We start from the raw sequence: 6,440 nt of genomic DNA, 5'->3' as shown, positions 1-6,440 counted from the left end.
GAACAAAAAGACACATAAATGTAAGCATTTTTGGTATTAATAAAGATTTTAAGGAAAATAAATAATTAGTTTTATGTTACGTTCAATCGTGAGTTCATATTTACGGTCATGTTACTCAAAGAAATGTTTGCAAAAAATCGCTAAAGTTTGCTAACGTCATATCATTACAGACTGCACGATAGTGCCACAACATATTTTCATGTCTGATCAGGGCAATAACCATCGTAGACATTGAGGAAGGCTAGTACCCCCAATAATTAGAAATCGCTAAACCCTTTTCTCAAATATTGCCAATTCGAGAGAGAGAGGAAAGTTGTATGTATGCGCGTTTGTGCGTCTCTCTTTACAACGAGTGAGTTTACTTCAAAAACAGCGATTTTATCCTCTCGTTGCTTGAAAATATAATGTAGCGATTTGATATTTAAACTGTTATTAATAAAAGTTGCAGGGCAGCATTGACAAGTTTCTTTTCTCCTGGATGTGTGAGCTCCGGTATGTGTGTGTGTGTCAGTAAGCAGCACATTAATATAGAACGATAATTAAAGGCTCTAATGCACACCAGAATAGTGTGCGTATTGTAGGAGCTAGACGACGTATGATGACGTGTGACGTATAGTAGTGGGGAAGTTTCTTTTCTCCTGGATGTGTGAGCTCCGATATGTGTGTGTGTGTGTGTGTGTGTCAGTAAGCAGCACATTAATATAGAACGATAATTAAAGGCTCTAATGCACACCAGAATAGTGTGCGTATTGTAGGAGCTAGACGACGTATGATGACGTGTGACGTATAGTAGTGGTGTCCCAATTCTTAGGGGAATATTTTCACCCCTACCCCTTGACACTCTGTTTCAAGGGACAAGGAGAAGGGGTAGGCGGAGGGGTAGGGAAGGGGAAGGGGTATAAAATAGAATTGGGATTGGGCCTTACTGTCTCATTTTAGATGGACCAGGGATAACCTGACTGAGATAAGAACATCTACGTGTAACATAACCATACATTTAATTGTGCCATATGGCCTACTTTCAGAATGTGACAAGTCAAATGTTGAATGCTTGGAGGTCGTTAGAGTTCTCAGCAAGTTTTGCTTCTTTTGGAGCTTTTAACTTTGCATTTCCACAGAAGTGACATACACCTTTGGAAAACATCTTGGAGAAATGCTAGGTGACAAAGAAATGCCGAGTGGCAACTCTGTGCTGTTAAACTGTCTCCATCATGGCACGATTCCTGTTAGCGCACTATGGAATTGAAGGCCTTAGACATTTATGGATGACATGATAATTAAATAAGAGAAGCGACCTGCCAACGGGGTCAAGAAACTCGAGGATTCACTCTGCAAACTGCAGCAATTAAAGAAATGTAGTACTTTATAGTATTTGATTATCATATAACAGTGCAGATAATTACAATTATTGCCTATGATTTCTAAAGACCTTTTTAATAGCTGTCAAAATTGTGTTGCTATCAAAGTTTTAATGTGTTTAGAGTGTTCAGCAATATTATTTACAAGAACATAATAAAAGATAAGGTAATACAGAGCAAAATACCTTTTAGACACAAGGCTGTAGCCCTGTCTTATTTTTTTATTAAATAAAATATAAAGAAATAGAATTATGAAGGAAATTCTAGGACTAATTTGGGAAATAATCATTCTGAACTATTTACAAATAACATTTTAAAATACGCACACATACATGAATACCGTAAATTATATTCGATTGAAATGGGCACTGTTTTGCCAACGGATTTAACAATGTAACCTGCAGAAAGAGTCACTCTAAAATCTCTATCACTAATGACAGATAAAGTGATACAAACAGTGAAAATATATTATACATCTCATTTACAGATTGGTAGATTTGTTGTAGTATCAAAATAGAATTGCAATACAAAGTCCGTCCATTTACAAGGGCATAAGACAACAAGAACAAAAAAAAAAAATTATTATATTGGTTGAAATTGTTTCTATGGTGCCCTGAGTTACCCTTCAGACTTTGCTGGTTCCTGCGGCTTCCTTCAGGCTGTCTATTCTCTGTTTAGGATTCTGGCCTGCTTTGGGCGGAGGAATGCAATGGATGTCATATTACTCACCTCCCGATCGCTGATGCAAACAGGTCTGCCATGAGGAATGCCTGAAAAAAGCATTGCTCATGGCAGATTTCTGGAATTTTATATAGTTATTTTCCAGGTTTGATGATTTAAGAAAAAATCCTTTTGTGCTGTGCTGAACTTTTTTTATTGGGGAAAAAAAAGGACTGGGGGGAAATTTCAGGCCTTGATTGACAAGGGTACAAGGCCAATGTGACGGGTTGATTGGGAGGCTAAAATAGCATCAGGTTACTGAATGGCACTATTAAATTAAATGAGGTGGCACATTTTATAGGGTGGACAAATTCCATTTGCTGTTTTAGCCACACGTGAAATGAGTTTTGGGGAAACAGTCCCTTCCCGAGCAAGATGTTCCGGCATGCTCTCTTCTCATAAGAAGATTTAAGGAGGCTGAGGATTGGATTACAAACTGCTGCCAAGTCACTACTGCTGACTGAGAGCTAAGGAACAAATTACTTTATCAATTTGCTTGGAACATTAAATTAGAGCTCAAATGTCACTTTGCATTTTCATGCACTCTGTAAGACTATATTGTTGAAATAATAATGAGAATAAAACTACTTATGACACTGCAACAATGTGCTAAACAGGTAAGCATGTTCTTAAATGTCGATGAGAATTTCATGTTATTTTCCATTAAAACTAATTATAGACTAATTCTACTGAAGATGAAATTACCAGACTTTCTGTATCCAAGGTTACAAGTCCTTTAAAATCCATTAAATTCTGACAAAAAAAAAAAAAAACTTGGTATACAATTATGCGATCAGAAATTTGCAATCTGAATTTCAGTAAGGTGAAGCTGAGACACATAGCCAAGCACCTCTTATTAACCTCTCCAAATGTAACAGCAAATTAGGAACAATCTGGCATATTCAATTATGCATGAGAAGTCCCTATTTTTCAGTTCAACCAAATTTTCTGTCAACCCATTTGTTTAAAGATTTCCATTTTAAAGCAGTGCTTTAAATCCCCTCTGCCTGTGGTGCTGTAATTAATGACTTAGAACAGACAGAGAAGAGATGTGCAAATTGACTTTTCAGGTATTTCATTAAAATGCCACTTGCCCTCAGAAGCATCCGCTGATCCAATGAGAGCAGCCACACTCCCAGACACATCTGAGACGCCGGTAATAGATTCATGGGGCTGGGACTCACAGGGACAGCAGCAAGTCTCTGCTTGAGCCGTTTTCAATTTTAGAGAAGCTCCCATATCTCGTTCCCCTCTCAGAGGGACTATGCAAAAGGTTTAGAACAGTTTCGGGAAGGAATAGCTGTTAATTTTGGTTCTGTGATAGCCTACTGTGTCCAAGGACATGGTAGAATTTAATTCAACATCAAAAAGCATTAGGCTTATATGCACAAATCTTACTTTTGTTGTGAGAGCCATCAGATAAACCATTTTCTAGTTAACCTAGCATGAAAAACTAGAGCTAAAAATAAAAGTAGGCCTGCAACCCCGTGAAATTGTTTGTTAGAAACATGATTATGCAATAAGGTAGGCCTAAAAGAACCGACAAATCAGTTTTTTTGAACCGCTTCATTAAAACAAATCATTCGAAAGAATTTAACTGGATCAAAATTTGAATGGCAGGGTGAGTCAACAACAGAGGAGCTCAATTTCATGCCATGGAAATGTATTTTTCTTGAATTTTGAATGATTGCGGTCTTAAAAGGGTCATATGATGCTTTTTTAAAGATCATTATTTTGTGTATTTGGTGTAACAGAATATGTTGACATGCTTTAATGTTCAAAAAACACATTATTTTTCAAATACTGTACATTATTGTAGGTCCTCTATGCCCCGCCTCTCTCAAACGCTTCGTTTTCTACAAAGTCCCTCCTTCCGACAAGCGCAGTCTGCTCTGATTGGCCAGCTGACCCAGTGCATTGTGATTGGCCGAACACTGCAAGCACTCGTCGGAAATGTAACGCCCCTTACCATAATCGCGAGCTTCATCTTTCAAAATAAATGTAAAGACAGTAAATAATGTCATTAGTTTTACCATCAGTTCAAGCCCGAAAGGGGAACAGACACAGTAATGATGCAGTACACAAGCCGCGGTTAAGACAGCTGACTCCACTGTGATGTGACGCTGTCTCTCTCTCGCGCTCTCTCTCTCACACACACACGCGCGCGCACACTCACACGATGTGCAAAACTCCGCATTTGAACGGTCAATAGCAAATACTTAAACTAATAACAAAACAGTAGCTGATTCAGAAGTGCCAGATTGTCATAGCAAAGTCAGAATTACCTCCTCTCCTAGGTTCACGAAACGGTCGTCCATAAAATGCATTGCTGTTCTGTTGTAAGTCATCTTAAAGATTCCTAAATGCATCTACTTTCGGAAGGCCAAATAAAGTGCTTTTGCTTTTGCACTGAAACACACAGCGTCTCTCTGACATGGCTGCTTCAACATTAACTGCTGTTACTGAAACCATGCCTTCTTTCTTTGCATGCACATTTGGGTGCATTATGCAAATATTCCCACATAGTGACCTAGATATGTGGGGGCGTGTGAGAACGAGCCGTTTTAGGAGGGCGTGGCAGAGTCTTAACTTTGATAAAGAATATCTCTTTGGTTTTGAGACTTTAGTCTTTGCAACTTCAGGGATCTTATCTATTCACGAACAGCTTGTAACACTCCAAAGAGAAAGGAAAACTTGAAATCGCATCATATGACCCCTTTAAATGCGATGAGATAAAAAGACTGTGTACCATGAAAAATTACATTGTATTTATGTATTGAGTAATCCTTGTGGGCAGCACACAAAAACATGTAACAGCGCGACAAGCGTTGTGAGATTCATTAACAAATGATTCATATAAGCCTAATTTTGAATCCACACATGCAGCGCAACAACGTGCATGATGCATTCATGAACAAATGACTCATATGAGCCGGCTCTTTTATTCAATCTTTCAAAAAGACACAAACCATGTGTTGAATCCGTCTGGTGAATTATCCTTCATGAATCAGTCGGATCAGTTGCTGAATTAACATCTGACTCGCTTGCTACAGTAAAGTGCAAGTTTTCATTACTTGCAGAGACGTAATAAAATATACTTTAATATATTTTTAAGCATGATAAATGCATTTAATTTTGTTTTTGTTTATTGCTAGACAATAAAATCGCACAAATCAAGGTTTAAAACAGCAAACGTCAGGTAATCGTATGCACAAACATTTGTACAGTTTCAGACCATGTTTTGTTCCCTATTCGTGGAAAGTATGTGCTGTAAAAATGCTCTGTCCTTTTCAGTTACATCATGAGAGTTGCCATATTCAAGCTTGTTTGTGCCAGGGCCGTATTTTACTTGTCGAATCACTAAGCTTGACACAGCTGAATGGCACAAGCAGACGCAAAGTCCTGGACTCCTTCCGGACCAGGGATCAGGGAAGCTTTTTTTGCTGTTAAACTCCTCATCTCTGGGAACAGCCCACCTCCGAAGAAAAGTCCAATGATGTCATGAAATGACAGGAGGTTTATCGGTTATTTTTAGTGGAGCTAATTATGTCAAAAGGGCCTAGTTGAAATCCAGAGTAAACAGAAGTCTACAACTGTTGTCATCCACTTTAATCACTATGCCTAAACCAGGGCTGCATAAAGCTGTGAGATTGCAGCTGACCTCTGACGCAAGACATGACAGGTTTAGCGATTCATGCATAATAAATTATGGCAAACCAGACTATTTTTGGAACATCGAGTTCTGACTGACGTTGGTAGTTCATCATCAAACTGGATCCAGTGACGCAGACTATGTGCAGCCAATGCAACCTTTATAGATTCTCAGAGCAAAATAAGTATAAATAAATAAATATTAGAAGTAGAATATAAAGTTATTGGTATTTATTATTATTTTTTTTATTTTTTTATAGTAGACCTGTATTACCAAGTCTGAAGAAATTCCCATCGGGACGAGGACAAGGCCTGCCGAAAATAGCACCTGACATGCCGAAGGATTTCTACTCTGACCCAAATGAAGGACACAGATCCATCAAAGCACCTGCCCGCTCTGTCAACACCCTCACAGTGAAGCAGACGCCCGACACTGCGGGACCGATACCATATTCATATCCTGCTCACAAAACCGGGGCGGCGCCTCGCCTTTAGCAGCGAGTGGGCCGGAGAACGTGATGCGTCTCAGACCCCAGGGACATTTTCGCACCTTGGTCATTAGCATGCAGGCTTTTCATCTAAGCGTTTGGCTAGAATGCAGCACAGGAGGAGCTGCGACCGCTCAAGAGAAGCACTCCCTTACACTTGTGTACTGTATGGCCTCTTTAATTACAGCTCAGGCTGAGATTAGACACTTGCCGAGGAGGATAT

The sequence above is a fragment of the Sinocyclocheilus grahami genome, unplaced genomic scaffold (assembly GCF_001515645.1).
Source record: "Sinocyclocheilus grahami isolate Dianchi unplaced genomic scaffold, SAMN03320097.WGS_v1.1 scaffold27.1, whole genome shotgun sequence".
Lineage (NCBI taxonomy): Eukaryota > Metazoa > Chordata > Actinopteri > Cypriniformes > Cyprinidae > Sinocyclocheilus > Sinocyclocheilus grahami.
This window is presented reverse-complemented; position numbering follows the sequence as displayed.